The sequence below is a fragment of the Schistocerca piceifrons genome, chromosome 6, assembly GCF_021461385.2.
Source record: "Schistocerca piceifrons isolate TAMUIC-IGC-003096 chromosome 6, iqSchPice1.1, whole genome shotgun sequence".
Lineage (NCBI taxonomy): Eukaryota > Metazoa > Arthropoda > Insecta > Orthoptera > Acrididae > Schistocerca > Schistocerca piceifrons.
Window position 1 is genome coordinate 595,466,292 of NC_060143.1, and position 16,379 is coordinate 595,482,670.

A 16,379-nucleotide genomic window follows, 5' to 3' on the forward strand; every position below is an offset into this window, starting at 1 on the left:
TCAAATCTATGATTGTCAGAAGAATCAAGACTCTTGTACAACGTCGGCATTGTGCCCTTTGTATATAATTCCGATGCAATTTCTGTGTTTCATCGCCAATAAGGAGGTCCAAGGGATATAGCAAACCTGAAGTGAAGCATCGGAAACTAAAACTGGTCTCACAGGAAAGGCTCAAATCATAGGATGTAAGAAGAGTCAGTCCTCTTGTACTTATGTCGGCATTTTTCCATTTGTATTTAATTCCGATGCAATATCTGTGTTTCATCGTCAATAACAAGGTCCAATGGTTACAGTAAACTTGAAGTGAAGCATCGGATTCTAAAACTGGTCTTACAGGAAGGTTCAAGGCATAGACAGTAAGAAGAGTCGGTCTTCTTGTACTTAAGTCGGCATTGTGCCATTTGTATTTAATTCCGATGCAATTCCTGTGTTTCATCGCCAATAAGAAGGTCCAAGGGATACAGTAAACCTGAAGTGAAGCTTCGGAATCTAAAACTGGTCTCAGAGGAAAGGTTCAAAACATAGATGGTAAGAAAAGTCAGTCTTCTTGTACTTAAGTCAGCATTGTGCCTTTTGTATTTAATCCCGATGCAATTTCTGTGAAGCATCGGAATCTCAAACTGGTCTCACAGGACAGGTTCAAACATAGACAGTAAGAACAGTCAGTCTTCTTGTACTTATGTCGGCATTGTACCTTTTGTATTTCATTCCGATGCTATTTCTGTGTTTCATCGTCCATAAGAAGGTCCAAGGGATACAGTGAACTTGAAGTGAAGCATCGGTATCTACTACTGGTCTCACGGGAAAGGTTTTAAGCATAGACAGTAAGAAGAGTCAGTCTTCGTGTACTTAAGTCGGCATTGTGCATTTTGTACTTATTTCCGATGCCATCTCTGTGTTCAGTCGACAATAAGAAGGTCCAAGGGGTACAGTAAACTAGAAGTGAAACATGGAAATCTAATCCTGGTCTCACAGGAAAGGTTCAAAACATAGGCAGATAAAAGAGTCAGACTTCTTATACTAAAGTCGGCATTGTGCCTTTTGTATTTAACTCCGATGCAATTTCTGTGTTTGGTCGCCAATAAGAAGGTCGAAGAGATACAGTAAACCTGATGTGAAGCATCGGAACCTAAAACTGATCCCACAGGAAAGGTTCAAAGCATAGACAGTAAGAAGAGTCAGTCCTTTTGTACTTAAGTCGGCATTGTGCCTATTGTATTTAATTCCGATGCAATTTCTGTGTTTTATCGTCAATGAGATGCACCAAGGGATATAGTAAACCTGAAGTGAAGCGACGGAAGCTATATCTGGCCTCACAGGAAGGGTTCAAATCATAGACAGTAAGAAGAGTCAGTCTTCTTGTACCTAAGACGGCATTGTTTCTTTTGTACTTAATTCCGATGTAATATCTGTGTTTCATTGCCAATAAAAAGGTCCTAGGGATACAGGACACCTAAAATGATGCATCGGAATCTAAAACTGGTCTCACAGGAAAGGTTCAAATCATAGACAGTAGGAGGAGTCCATCCTCTTGTACTTAAGTCGGCAATTTGGCTTTTGTATTTAATTGCAATGCAATTACTGTGTTCAGTCGTCAATAAGAAGGTCCAAGGGATACAGTAAACCTGAAGTGAAGCATCGGAAACTAAAACCTGTCTGACAGGAAACGTTCAAAACATAGACAGATAAAAGAGTCAGTCTTCTTATACTTAAGTGGGCATTGTGCCTTTTGTGTTTAATTCCGATGCAATATCTGTGTTTGATCGTCAATAAGAAGGACCAAGGGATTCAGTAAACCTTAAGTGAAACTTCGGATTCTAAAACTGGTCTCACGGTTAACGTTCAAATCGTAGACAGTAAGAAGAGTCAGTTCTCTTGTTCTTAAGTGGGCATTCTGCCTTTTGTACTTAATTCCGATGCAATTTCTGTGTTTCATCGTCAATAAAAAGGTCCTAGGGATACAGTTAACCTGAAGTGAAGCATCGGAATCTAAAACTGGTCTCACAGGAAGGGCTCAAATCTCAGATTGTAGGAAGATGCAGTACTCTTGTACTTAAGTCGCAATTTGCCTTTTGCATTTAATTGCGATGCAGTTTCTGTGTTTCGTCGTCAATAAGAAGGTCCAAGGGATACAGTAAACCTGAATAGAAGCATCTGAATCTAAAACTGGACTCACACGAAAGGTTCAAAACATAGACAGTAAGAATAGTCAGTCTTCTTGTACTTAAGGCGGCATTGTGCCATTTGTATGTAGTTCCGATGCAATTTCTGTGTTTCATCGTCAATAAGAAGGTCCAAGGGATACAGTAAACCTGATGTGATGCATCGGAATCTAAAACTGGTCTCACAGCAAAGGTTCAAAACATAGACAGTTTAAAGAGTCAGTCTCCATGTACTTAAGTCGGCATTGTGGCTCTTGCATTTAATTCCGATGCAATTTCTGTGTTTCGTCGTAAATAAAATGGTACCAGCGTACAGGAAACCTGAAGTGAGGCATCGGAATCTAAAACTGGTGTCACTGATTTGGTTCAAAATATAGACTGTAAGAAGAGTAAGTCTTCTTACACTTAAGTCGGCATTGTGCCTATTGTATTTAATTCCGATGCAATTTCTGTGTTTCATCGTCAATAGGAAGTTCCAAAGGATACAGTAAACCTATAGTGAAGCATCGGAATCTAAAACTGGTCTCACAGGAAAGGCTCAAATCATAGGATGTAAGAAGAGTCAGTCCTCTTGTACTTATGTCGTCATTGTGCTTTTTGTAATTAATTACGGTGCAATAGCTGTATTTCATCGTCAATAACATGGTCCAAGGGTTACAGTAAACCTGAAGTGAAGCATCGGATTCTAAAATTGGTCTCACAGGAAAGGTCCTAAGCATAGACAATACGAAGAGTCAGTCCTCTTGTACTTAAGTCGTCATTGTGCCTTTTGAATATAATTACGATGCAATTTCTGTTTTTCATCGTCAATAAGAACGTCCAAGTGATACAGTAAACCAGAAGTGCAGCATCGGAATCTAAAACTGGTCTTACAGGAAAGGTTCAAAAAATAGACAGTAAGAGGAGTCAGCCTTCTTGTACTTATGTCGGCATTGTGAATTTTGTATTTGGTTCCGATGCAATTTCTTTGTTTCATCGTCAATAAGAAGGTACGAGGGATACAGAAAACCTGAAGTGAGGCATTGATATCTAAAACTGGTGTGGCAGGAATGGCTCAAATCTAAGATTGTCAGAAGAGTCAAGACTCTTGTACAACGTCGGCATTGAGCCCTTTGTATATAATTCCGATGCAATTTCTGTGTTTCATCGCCAATAAGGAGGTCCAAGGGATATAGTAAACCTGAAGTGAAGCATCGGAAACTAAAACTGGTCTCACAGGAAAGGCTCAAATCATAGGATGTAAGAAGAGTCAGTCCTCTTGTACTTATGTCGGCATTGTTCCATTTGTATTTAATTCCGATGCAATATCTGTGTTTCATCGTCAATAACAAGGTCCAATGGTTACAGTAAACTTGAAGTGAAGCATCGGATTCTAAAACTGGTCTTACAGGAAGGTTCAAGGCATAGACAGTAAGAAGAGTCAGTCTTCTTGTACTTAAGTCGGCATTGTGCCATTTGTATTTAATTCCGATGCAATTCCTGTGTTTCATCGCCAATAAGAAGGTCCAAGGGATACAGTAAACCTGAAGTGAAGCTTCGGAATCTAAAACTGGTCTCAGAGGAAAGGTTCAAAACATAGACGGTAAGAAAAGTCAGTCTTCTTGTACTTAAGTCAGCATTGTGCCTTTTGTATTTAATTCCAATGCGATTTCTGTGTTTCATTGTCAATAAGAAGGGCCAACGGATACAATTAACCTGAAGTGAAGCATCAGTATCTAAAACTGGTGTCAGAGGAAAGGTCCAAAACATTGACAGTAAGAAGAGTCAGCCGGTTTGTACCTAAGTCGGCATTGTGCCTTTTGAATTTAATTCCGATGCAGTTTCTGTATTTCATCGTGAAAAAGAAATTCCAAGGGATACAGTAAATCTGAAGTGATGCATCGATATCTAGAACTGGTCTCACAGGAAAGGCTCAAATCATAGAATGTATGAAGAGTCACTCTTCGTATACTTAAGTCGGCATTGTGCACTTAGTATTTAATTACGACGCAATTTCTATGTTTCATCGTCAATAAGAAGGTCCATGGGATACAGATAACCTGAAGTGAAGCATCGGAATCTAAAGCGGGTCTCACAGGAAAGGTTCAAAGCATACACGGTAAGAAGAGTCAGTCTTCCTGTACTTAAGTCGGCATTGTGCCTTTTGTATTTAATTCCGATGCAATCTCTGCATTTCATCGTCATTAAGAAGGTACAAGGAATAGAGTAAACCTGAAGTGAAGCATCGTAATCTAAAACTGGTCTCACAGGAAACGTTCAAAACATAGACAGAAAAAAGAGTCAGTCTTCTTATACTTAAGTCGGCATTGTGCGTTTTGTATTTAATTGCGATGCAATTTCGGTGTTTCGTCGTCAATAAGTAGGTCCAAGGGATACAATAAACGTGAAGTGAAGCATCGGATTCTGAAACCGGTCTCGCAGGAAAGGTTCAAATCATAGACTGTAAGAAGTGACATTCCTCTTGTACTTTAGTCGGCATTAATCTTTTTGTATTTAATTGCGATGAAATTTCTGTGTTTTATCGTCAATGAGATGCACCAAGGTATATAGTAAACCTGAAGTGAAGCGACGGAGGCTATATCTGGCCTCACAGGAAAGGTTCGAATCATAGACAGTAAGAAGAGTCAGTCTTCTTGTACCTAAGACGGCATTGTTTCTTTTGTACTTAATTCCGATGTAATATCTGTGTTTCATTGCCAATAAAAAGGTCCTAGGGATACAGTACACCTAAAATGATGCATCGGAATCTAAAACTGGTCTCACAGGAAAGGTTCAAATCATAGACAGTAGGAGGAGTCCATCCTCTTGTACTTAAGTCGGCAATTCGCCTTTTGTATTTAATTGCGATGGAATTACTGTGTTCAATCGTCAATAAGAAGGTCCAAGGGATACAGTAAACCTGAAGTGAAGCATCGGAAACTAAAACCGGTCTGACAGGAAACGTTCAAAACATAGACAGATAAAAGAGTCAGTCTTCTTATACTTAAGTGGGCATTGTGCCTTTTGTGTTTAATTCCGATGCAATATCTGTGTTTCATCGTCAACAAGAAGGTCCAAGGGATTCAGTAAACCTTAAGTGAAGCTTCGGATTCTAAAACTGGTCTCACGGTTAAGGTTCAAATCGTAGACAGTAAGAAGAGTCAGTGCTCTTGTTCTTAAGTCGGCATTCTGCCTTTTGTAGTTAATTCCGACGCAATTTCTGGGTTTCATCGTCAATATAAAGATCCTAGGGATACAGTTAACCTGAAGTGAAGCATCGGAATCTATAACTGGTCTCACAGGAAAGGCTCAAATATCAGATTGTAGGAAGATGCAGTACTCTTGTACTTAAGTCGCAATTTGCCTTTTGCATTTAATTGCGATGCAGTTTCTGTGTTTCATCGTCAATAAGAAGGTCCAAGGGATACAGTAAATCAGAATAGAAGCATCTGAATCTAAAACTGGACTCACACGAAAGGTTCAAAACATAGACAGTAAGAATAGTCAGTCTTCTTGTACTTAAGGCGGCATTGTGCCATTTGTATGTAGTTCCGTGCACTTTCTGTGTTTTATCGTCAATAAGAAGGTCCAAGGGATACAGTAAACCTGATGTGATGCATCGGAATCTAAAACTGGTCTCACTGATATGGTTCAAAACATAGACTCTAAGAAGAGTAAGTCTTCTTACACTTAAGTCGGCATTGTGCCTTTTGTATTTAATTCCGATGCAATTTCTGTGTTTCATCGTCAATAAGAAGTTCCAAAGGATACAGTAAACCTATAGTGAAGCATCGGAATCTAAAACTGGTTTCACAGGGAAGGCTCAAATCATAGGATGTAAGAAGAGTCAGTCCTCTTGTACTTATGTCGTCATTGTGCTTTTTGTAATTAATTACGGTGCAATAGCTGTATTTCATCGTCAATAACATAGTCCAAGGGTTACAGTAAACCTGAAGTGAAGCATCGGATTCTAAAACTGGTCTCACAGGAAAGGTCCTAAGCATAGACAGTACGAAGAGTCAGTCCTCTTGTACTTAAGTCGTCATTGTGCCTTTTGAATATAATTACGATGCAATTTCTGTTTTTCATCGTCAATAAGAAAGTCCAAGTGATACAGTAAACCAGAAGTGCAGCATCGGAATCTAAAACTGGTCTTACAGGAAAGGTTCAAAAAATAGACAGTAAGAGGAGTCAGCCTTCTTGTACTTAAGTCGGCATTGTGAATTTTGTATTTGGTTCCGATGCAATTTCTTTGTTTCATCGTCAATAAGAAGGTACGAGGGATACAGAAAACCTGAAGTGAGGCATTGATATTTAAAACTGGTGTGGCAGGAATGGCTCAAATCACAGATTGTCAGAAGAGTCAAGACTCTTGTACGACGTCGGCATTGTGCCCTTTGTATATAATTCCGATGCAATTTCTGTGTTTCAACGCCAATAAGGAGGTCCAAGGGATATTGTAAACGTGAAATGAAGCATCGGAATCTAAAACTGGTCTCACAGGAAATGTTCAAACATAGACAGTAAGAAGAGTCAGTCTTCTTGTACTTTAGTCGGCATTGTGCCATTTGTGTTTAATTCCGATGCAATTCCTGTGTTTCATTGTCAATAAGAAGGTCCAAGGGATACAGTAAACCTGAGGTGGAGCATCGGAATCTAAAACTGGTCTCAGAGGAAAGGTTCAAAACATAGACCGTAAGAAAAGTCAGTCTCCTTGTACTTAAGTCGGCATTGTGCCTTTTGTATTTCATTCCGATGCTATTTCTTTGTTTCATCGCCCATAAGAAGATCCAAGGGAGACAGTAAACCTGAAGTGAAGCATCGGTATCTAAAACTGGACTCACACGAAAGGTTCAAAACATAGACAGTAAGGAAAGTCAGTCTTCTTGCACTTAAGTCAGCATTGTGCCCTTTGTTATTAATTCCCATGCAATTTCTTTGTTTCATCATTAATGAGGTGAACCAAGGGGTATAGTAAACCTGATGTGAAGCGACGGAATCTAAATCTGTCCACACAGAATAGGCTGAAAACATAGACAGTAACAAGTGTCAGTCTTCTTGTACTTAAGTCGGCATTGTGCATTTGTATTTAATTCCGATGCAATTTCTGTGTTTCATCGTCAATAAGAAGGTCCAAGGGATACAGTAAACCTGATGTGATGCATCGGAATCTAAAACTGGTCTCACAGCAAAGGTTCAAAACATAGACAGTTTAAAGAGTCAGTCTCCATGTACTTAAGTCGGCATTGTGGCTCTTGCATTTAATTCCGATGCAATTTCTGTGTTTCGTCGTAAATAAAATGGTACCAGCGTACAGGAAACCTGAAGTGAGGCATCGGAATCTAAAACTGGTGTCACTGATTTGGTTCAAAATATAGACTGTAAGAAGAGTAAGTCTTCTTACACTTAAGTCGGCATTGTGCCTATTGTATTTAATTCCGATGCAATTTCTGTGTTTCATCGTCAATAGGAAGTTCCAAAGGATACAGTAAACCTATAGTGAAGCATCGGAATCTAAAACTGGTCTCACAGGAAAGGCTCAAATCATAGGATGTAAGAAGAGTCAGTCCTCTTGTACTTATGTCGTCATTGTGCTTTTTGTAATTAATTACGGTGCAATAGCTGTATTTCATCGTCAATAACATGGTCCAAGGGTTACAGTAAACCTGAAGTGAAGCATCGGATTCTAAAATTGGTCTCACAGGAAAGGTCCTAAGCATAGACAATACGAAGAGTCAGTCCTCTTGTACTTAAGTCGTCATTGTGCCTTTTGAATATAATTACGATGCAATTTCTGTTTTTCATCGTCAATAAGAACGTCCAAGTGATACAGTAAACCAGAAGTGCAGCATCGGAATCTAAAACTGGTCTTACAGGAAAGGTTCAAAAAATAGACAGTAAGAGGAGTCAGCCTTCTTGTACTTATGTCGGCATTGTGAATTTTGTATTTGGTTCCGATGCAATTTCTTTGTTTCATCGTCAATAAGAAGGTACGAGGGATACAGAAAACCTGAAGTGAGGCATTGATATCTAAAACTGGTGTGGCAGGAATGGCTCAAATCTAAGATTGTCAGAAGAGTCAAGACTCTTGTACAACGTCGGCATTGAGCCCTTTGTATATAATTCCGATGCAATTTCTGTGTTTCATCGCCAATAAGGAGGTCCAAGGGATATAGTAAACCTGAAGTGAAGCATCGGAAACTAAAACTGGTCTCACAGGAAAGGCTCAAATCATAGGATGTAAGAAGAGTCAGTCCTCTTGTACTTATGTCGGCATTGTTCCATTTGTATTTAATTCCGATGCAATATCTGTGTTTCATCGTCAATAACAAGGTCCAATGGTTACAGTAAACTTGAAGTGAAGCATCGGATTCTAAAACTGGTCTTACAGGAAGGTTCAAGGCATAGACAGTAAGAAGAGTCAGTCTTCTTGTACTTAAGTCGGCATTGTGCCATTTGTATTTAATTCCGATGCAATTCCTGTGTTTCATCGCCAATAAGAAGGTCCAAGGGATACAGTAAACCTGAAGTGAAGCTTCGGAATCTAAAACTGGTCTCAGAGGAAAGGTTCAAAACATAGACGGTAAGAAAAGTCAGTCTTCTTGTACTTAAGTCAGCATTGTGCCTTTTGTATTTAATTCCAATGCGATTTCTGTGTTTCATTGTCAATAAGAAGGGCCAACGGATACAATTAACCTGAAGTGAAGCATCAGTATCTAAAACTGGTGTCAGAGGAAAGGTCCAAAACATTGACAGTAAGAAGAGTCAGCCGGTTTGTACCTAAGTCGGCATTGTGCCTTTTGAATTTAATTCCGATGCAGTTTCTGTATTTCATCGTGAAAAAGAAATTCCAAGGGATACAGTAAATCTGAAGTGATGCATCGATATCTAGAACTGGTCTCACAGGAAAGGCTCAAATCATAGAATGTATGAAGAGTCACTCTTCGTATACTTAAGTCGGCATTGTGCACTTAGTATTTAATTACGACGCAATTTCTATGTTTCATCGTCAATAAGAAGGTCCATGGGATACAGATAACCTGAAGTGAAGCATCGGAATCTAAAGCGGGTCTCACAGGAAAGGTTCAAAGCATACACGGTAAGAAGAGTCAGTCTTCCTGTACTTAAGTCGGCATTGTGCCTTTTGTATTTAATTCCGATGCAATCTCTGCATTTCATCGTCATTAAGAAGTTACAAGGAATAGAGTAAACCTGAAGTGAAGCATCGTAATCTAAAACTGGTCTCACAGGAAACGTTCAAAACATAGACAGAAAAAAGAGTCAGTCTTCTTATACTTAAGTCGGCATTGTGCGTTTTGTATTTAATTGCGATGCAATTTCGGTGTTTCGTCGTCAATAAGTAGGTCCAAGGGATACAATAAACGTGAAGTGAAGCATCGGATTCTGAAACCGGTCTCGCAGGAAAGGTTCAAATCATAGACTGTAAGAAGTGACATTCCTCTTGTACTTTAGTCGGCATTAATCTTTTTGTATTTAATTGCGATGAAATTTCTGTGTTTTATCGTCAATGAGATGCACCAAGGTATATAGTAAACCTGAAGTGAAGCGACGGAGGCTATATCTGGCCTCACAGGAAAGGTTCGAATCATAGACAGTAAGAAGAGTCAGTCTTCTTGTACCTAAGACGGCATTGTTTCTTTTGTACTTAATTCCGATGTAATATCTGTGTTTCATTGCCAATAAAAAGGTCCTAGGGATACAGTACACCTAAAATGATGCATCGGAATCTAAAACTGGTCTCACAGGAAAGGTTCAAATCATAGACAGTAGGAGGAGTCCATCCTCTTGTACTTAAGTCGGCAATTCGCCTTTTGTATTTAATTGCGATGGAATTACTGTGTTCAATCGTCAATAAGAAGGTCCAAGGGATACAGTAAACCTGAAGTGAAGCATCGGAAACTAAAACCGGTCTGACAGGAAACGTTCAAAACATAGACAGATAAAAGAGTCAGTCTTCTTATACTTAAGTGGGCATTGTGCCTTTTGTGTTTAATTCCGGTGCAATATCTGTGTTTCATCGTCAACAAGAAGGTCCAAGGGATTCAGTAAACCTTAAGTGAAGCTTCGGATTCTAAAACTGGTCTCACGGTTAAGGTTCAAATCGTAGACAGTAAGAAGAGTCAGTGCTCTTGTTCTTAAGTCGGCATTCTGCCTTTTGTAGTTAATTCCGACGCAATTTCTGGGTTTCATCGTCAATATAAAGATCCTAGGGATACAGTTAACCTGAAGTGAAGCATCGGAATCTATAACTGGTCTCACAGGAAAGGCTCAAATATCAGATTGTAGGAAGATGCACTACTCTTGTACTTAAGTCGCAATTTGCCTTTTGCATTTAATTGCGATGCAGTTTCTGTGTTTCATCGTCAATAAGAAGGTCCAAGGGATACAGTAAATCAGAATAGAAGCATCTGAATCTAAAACTGGACTCACACGAAAGGTTCAAAACATAGACAGTAAGAATAGTCAGTCTTCTTGTACTTAAGGCGGCATTGTGCCATTTGTATGTAGTTCCGTGCACTTTCTGTGTTTTATCGTCAATAAGTAGGTCCAAGGGATACAGTAAACCTGATGTGATGCATCGGAATCTAAAACTGGTCTCACTGATATGGTTCAAAACATAGACTCTAAGAAGAGTAAGTCTTCTTACACTTAAGTCGGCATTGTGCCTTTTGTATTTAATTCCGATGCAATTTCTGTGTTTCATCGTCAATAAGAAGTTCCAAAGGATACAGTAAACCTATAGTGAAGCATCGGAATCTAAAACTGGTTTCACAGGGAAGGCTCAAATCATAGGATGTAAGAAGAGTCAGTCCTCTTGTACTTATGTCGTCATTGTGCTTTTTGTAATTAATTACGGTGCAATAGCTGTATTTCATCGTCAATAACATAGTCCAAGGGTTACAGTAAACCTGAAGTGAAGCATCGGATTCTAAAACTGGTCTCACAGGAAAGGTCCTAAGCATAGACAGTACGAAGAGTCAGTCCTCTTGTACTTAAGTCGTCATTGTGCCTTTTGAATATAATTACGATGCAATTTCTGTTTTTCATCGTCAATAAGAAAGTCCAAGTGATACAGTAAACCAGAAGTGCAGCATCGGAATCTAAAACTGGTCTTACAGGAAAGGTTCAAAAAATAGACAGTAAGAGGAGTCAGCCTTCTTGTACTTAAGTCGGCATTGTGAATTTTGTATTTGGTTCCGATGCAATTTCTTTGTTTCATCGTCAATAAGAAGGTACGAGGGATACAGAAAACCTGAAGTGAGGCATTGATATTTAAAACTGGTGTGGCAGGAATGGCTCAAATCACAGATTGTCAGAAGAGTCAAGACTCTTGTACGACGTCGGCATTGTGCCCTTTGTATATAATTCCGATGCAATTTCTGTGTTTCAACGCCAATAAGGAGGTCCAAGGGATATTGTAAACGTGAAATGAAGCATCGGAATCTAAAACTGGTCTCACAGGAAATGTTCAAACATAGACAGTAAGAAGAGTCAGTCTTCTTGTACTTTAGTCGGCATTGTGCCATTTGTGTTTAATTCCGATGCAATTCCTGTGTTTCATTGTCAATAAGAAGGTCCAAGGGATACAGTAAACCTGAGGTGGAGCATCGGAATCTAAAACTGGTCTCAGAGGAAAGGTTCAAAACATAGACCGTAAGAAAAGTCAGTCTCCTTGTACTTAAGTCGGCATTGTGCCTTTTGTATTTCATTCCGATGCTATTTCTTTGTTTCATCGCCCATAAGAAGATCCAAGGGAGACAGTAAACCTGAAGTGAAGCATCGGTATCTAAAACTGGACTCACACGAAAGGTTCAAAACATAGACAGTAAGGAAAGTCAGTCTTCTTGCACTTAAGTCAGCATTGTGCCCTTTGTTATTAATTCCCATGCAATTTCTTTGTTTCATCATTAATGAGGTGAACCAAGGGGTATAGTAAACCTGATGTGAAGCGACGGAATCTAAATCTGTCCACACAGAATAGGCTGAAAACATAGACAGTAACAAGTGTCAGTCTTCTTGTACTTAAGACGGCATTGTGCATTTGTATTTAATTCCGATGCAATATCTGTGTTTCATCGTCATTAAGAAGGTCCAAGGGATGCAGTAAACCTGAAGTGAAGCATCGGATTCTAAAACTGGTCTCACAGGAAAGATTCAAATCATAGACAGTAAGAAGAGTCAGTCTTCTTGTACTTAAGACGGCATTGTGTCTTTTCTACTTAATTCCGATGCAATATCTGTGTTCCATCGTCAGTCAGACGGTCCAAGGGTTACAGTAAACCTGAAGTGAAGCATCAGAATCCAAAACTGGTATCACAGGAAGGCTCAAATCATAGACTGAAAGAAGAATCAGTCTTTTTGTGCTTAAGTCGGCATTGACCCTTTTGTATTTAATTCCGATGAAATTTCTGTGTTTCATTGTCAATAAGAAGGGCCAACGGATACAGGAAACCTGAAGTGATGCATCGGAATCGAAAACTGGTCTCACAGGAAAGGTTCAAATCATAGACAGTAAGAGGAGTCATTCCTATTGTACTTATGTCGGCCTTGTGCCTTTTGTATTTAATTCCGATGCAATTTCTGTGTTCAATCGTCAATAAGGAGGTCCAAGGGATACAGTAAACCTGAAGTGAAGCATCGGAATCTAAAAGTGGTCTCACAGCAAACGTTCAAACCATAGACAGAAAAAAGAGTCAATCTTCTTATACTTAAGTCGTCATTGTGCATTTTGTATTTAATTCCGATGCAATATCTGTGTTTCATCGCCAATAAGAAGGTCCAAGGGATACAGTAAACCTTATGTGAAGCATCGGATTCTAAAACTGGTCTCACAGGATAGGTTCAAATCATTTACAGTAAGAAGAGTCAGTCTTCTTGTTCTTAAGTCGGCATTCTGCCTTTTGTACTTAATTCCGATGCAATTTCTGTGTTCTATCGTCAATAAGAAGGTCCAAGGAATACAGTAAACCTGAAGTGAACCATCGTAATCTAAAACTGGTCTCAAAGGAAACGTTCAAAACATAGACAGAAAAAAGAGTCAGTCTTCTTATTTTTAAGTCGGCATTGTGCATTTTGTATTTAATTGCGATGCAATTTCTGTGTTTCGTCGTCAATAAGTAGGTCCAAGGGATACTATAAACGTGAAGTGAAGCATCGGAATCTAAAACCGGTCTCACAGGAAAGGTTCAAATCATATACTGTAAGAAGAGACATTCCTATTGTACTTTAGACGGCATTGAGCTTTTTGTTTTTAATTCCGATGCAATTTCTGTATTTCATCGTCAATAAGAAGGTCTAAGGGATACAGCAAACCCGAAGTGAAGCATCGGAATCTGAAACTGGTCTCACAGGAAAGGTTCAAAGCATACACGGTAAGAAGAGTCAGTCTTCCTGTACTTAAGTCGGCATTGTGCCTTTTGTATTTAATTCCGATGCAATCTCTGCATTTCATCGTCATTAAGAAGGTACAAGGAATACAGTAAACCTGAAGTGAAGCATCGTAATCTAAAACTGGTCTCACAGGAAACGTTCAAAACATAGACAGAAAAAAGAGTCAGTCTTCTTATACTTAAGTCGGCATTGTGCGTTTTGTATTTAATTGCGATGCAATTTCTGTGTTTCGTCGTCAATAAGTAGGTCCAAGGGATACAATAAACGTGAAGTGAAGCATCGGATTCTAAAACCGGTCTCGCAGGAAAGGTTCAAATCATAGACTGTAAGAAGTGACATTCCTCTTGTACTTTAGTCGGCATTAAGCTTTTTGTATTTAATTGCGATGAAATTTCTGTGTTTTATCGTCAATGAGATGCACCAAGGGATATAGTAAACCAGAAGTGAAGCGACGGAAGCTATATCTGGCCTCACAGGAAAGGTTCGAATCATAGACAGTAAGAAGAGTCAGTCTTCTTTTACCTAAGACGGCATTGTTTCTTTTGTACTTAATTCCGATGTAATATCTGTGTTTCATTGCCAATAAAAAGGTCCTAGGGATACAGTACACCTAAAATGATGCATCGGAATCTAAAACTGGTCTCACAGGAAAGGTTCAAATCATAGACAGTAGGAGGAGTCCATCCTCTTGTACTTAAGTCGGCAATTCGCCTTTTGTATTTAATTGCGATGCAATTACTGTGTTCAATCGTCAATAAGAAGGTCCAAGGGATACAGTAAACCTGAAGTGAAGCATCGGAAACTAAAACCGGTCTGACAGGAAACGTTCAAAACATAGACAGATAAAAGAGTCAGTCTTCTTATACTTAAGTGGGCATTGTGCCTTTTGTGTTTAATTCCGATGCAATATCTGTGTTTCATCGTCAATAAGAAGGTCCAAGGGATTCATTAAACCTTAAGTGAAGCTTCGGATTCTAAAACTGGTCTCACGGTTTAGGTTCAAATCGTAGACAGTAAGAAGAGTCAGTGCTCTTGTTCTTAAGTCGGCATTCTGCCTTTTGTACTTAATTCCGACGCAATTTCTGGGTTTCATCGTCAATAAAAAGATCCTAGGGATACAGTTAACCTGAAGTGAAGCATCGGAATCTATAACTGGTCTCACAGGAAAGGCTCAAATCTCAGATTGTAGGAAGATGCAGTATTCTTGTACTTAAGTCGCAATTTGCCTTTTGCATTTAATTTCGATGCAGTTTCTGTGTTTCATCGTCAATAAGAAGGTCCAAGGGATACAGTAAACCTGATGTGATGCATCGGAATCTAAAACTGGTCTCACTGATTTGGTTCAAAACATAGACTCTAAGAAGAGTAAGTCTTCTTACACTTAAGTCGGCATTGTGCCTTTTGTATTTAATTCCGATGCAATTTCTGTGTTTCATCGTCAATAAGAAGTTCCAAAGGATACAGTAAACCTATAGTGAAGCATCGGATTCTAAAACTGGTCTCACAGGAAAGGTTCAAATCATAGACAGTAGGAGGAGTCCATCCTCTTGTACTTAAGTCGGCAATTCGCCTTTTGTATTTAATTGCGATGCAATTACTGTGTTCAATCGTCAATAAGAAGGTCCATGGGATACAGTAAACCGGAAGTGAAGCATCGGAAACTAAAACCGGTCTGACAGGAAACGTTCAAATCATAGACAGATAAAAGAGTCAGTCTTCTTATACTTAAGTGGGCATTGTGCCTTTTGTGTTTAATTCCGATGCAATATCTGTGTTTCATCGTCAATAAGAAGGTCCAAGGGATTCAGTAAACCTTAAGTGAAGCTTCGGATTCTAAAACTGGTCTCACGGTTTAGGTTCAAATCGTAGACAGTAAGAAGAGTCAGTGCTCTTGTTCTTAAGTCGGCATTCTGCCTTTTGTACTTAATTCCGACGCAATTTCTGGGTTTCATCGTCAATAAAAAGATCCTAGGGATACAGTTAACCTGAAGTGAAGCATCGGAATCTATAACTGGTCTCACAGGAAAGGCTCAAATCTCAGATTGTAGGAAGATGCAGTATTCTTGTACTTAAGTCGCAATTTGCCTTTTGCATTTAATTGCGATGCAGTTTCTGTGTTTCATCGTCAATAAGAAGGTCCAAGGGATACAGTAAACCTGATGTGATGCATCGGAATCTAAAACTGGTCTCACTGATTTGGTTCAAAACATAGACTCTAAGAAGAGTAAGTCTTCTTACACTTAAGTCGGCATTGTGCCTTTTGTATTTAATTCCGATGCAATTTCTGTGTTTCATCGTCAATAAGAAGTTCCAAAGGATACAGTAAACATATAGTGAAGCATCGGAATCTAAAACTGGTCTCATAGGGAAGGCTCAAATCATAGGATGTAAGAAGAGTCAGTCCTCTTGTACTTATGTCGTCATTGTGCTTTTTGTAATTAATTACGGTGCAATAGCTGTATTTCATCGTCAACAACATAGTCCAAGGGTTACAGTAAACCTGAAGTGAAGCATCGGATTCTAAAACTGGTCTCACAGGAAAGGTCCTAAGCATAGACAGTACGAAGAGTCAGTCCTCTTGTACTTCAGTCGTCATTGTGCCTTTTGAATATAATTACGATGCAATTTCTGTTTTTCATCGTCAATAAGAAAGTCCAAGTGATACAGTAAACCAGAAGTGCAGCATCGGAATCTAAAACTGGTCTTACAGGAAAGGTTCAAAAAATGGACAGTAAGAGGAGTCAGCCTTCTTGTACTTAAGTCGGCATTGTGAATTTTGTATTTGGTTCCGATGCAATTTCTTTGTTTCATCGTCAATAAGAAGGT